The following is a 736-nucleotide window of genomic DNA, read 5'->3' as shown; positions in this document are numbered from 1 at the left end:
TAGAGACGGCCGTGATACCCCACCAAGTACTAATCCCCACCACCGACGTGAGAAATTTTTTATGGCAGCCCTGCCAGAGTGAGTGAGCGGGTAGTACAAAGTGATAAGTGTGAACGTGAACGAGGCAAGGGCTCTGATAAGAATAAGAAAAGAAATACACGTTGCGACAAGGGGTGAGACTACGTAAGAATTACGAAGATATCGTATAAGGGTTGAATATACAAGGTTTGTAAATTAAGTAATAAGACTGAGACTCTTTAGTTTTCTTCATTACATTTAAGTATTGCCTTCCTCAATACTGGGATACTGGGGTAACCTTCAACTGGTCGGTTACAGCGACTACAATTTGAACTCGTTAGTCATTTCATTGTCCGTCGCGATTTAAATAAAAAAATGAATAAAAACAATTTCGAGCAACGGTGTGCTATCAGGTTTTGCTTCAGACTCGGGTACAGTGCAACGGAAACTTTCGTAAAACTTCTTTCTTGGCCAATAAAAATATTCCTCTGGCTCCTTAACCTCCTTATTCGCCTGATTTTAGTTCTTGTAACTTTTTTCTCTTCCCGAAATTGAAAAATCACCTCAAAGGACGTTATTTTGGGTCACTGGAAAATATTAAAGCGGCTGTAACCACCCAGATGAAGGCTATTTCAGTATTCGAGTTCCAGTGTTGCTATGAGGATTGGGAGAACCGTCTTCAGCTCTGTGTGGCTTCCCAAGGAGCTTACTTTAAAGG

The sequence above is a fragment of the Ceratina calcarata genome, unplaced genomic scaffold (assembly GCF_001652005.2).
Source record: "Ceratina calcarata isolate Rehan_Ccalc_2016 unplaced genomic scaffold, ASM165200v1 scaffold776, whole genome shotgun sequence".
NCBI lineage: Eukaryota > Metazoa > Arthropoda > Insecta > Hymenoptera > Apidae > Ceratina > Ceratina calcarata.
This window is presented reverse-complemented; position numbering follows the sequence as displayed.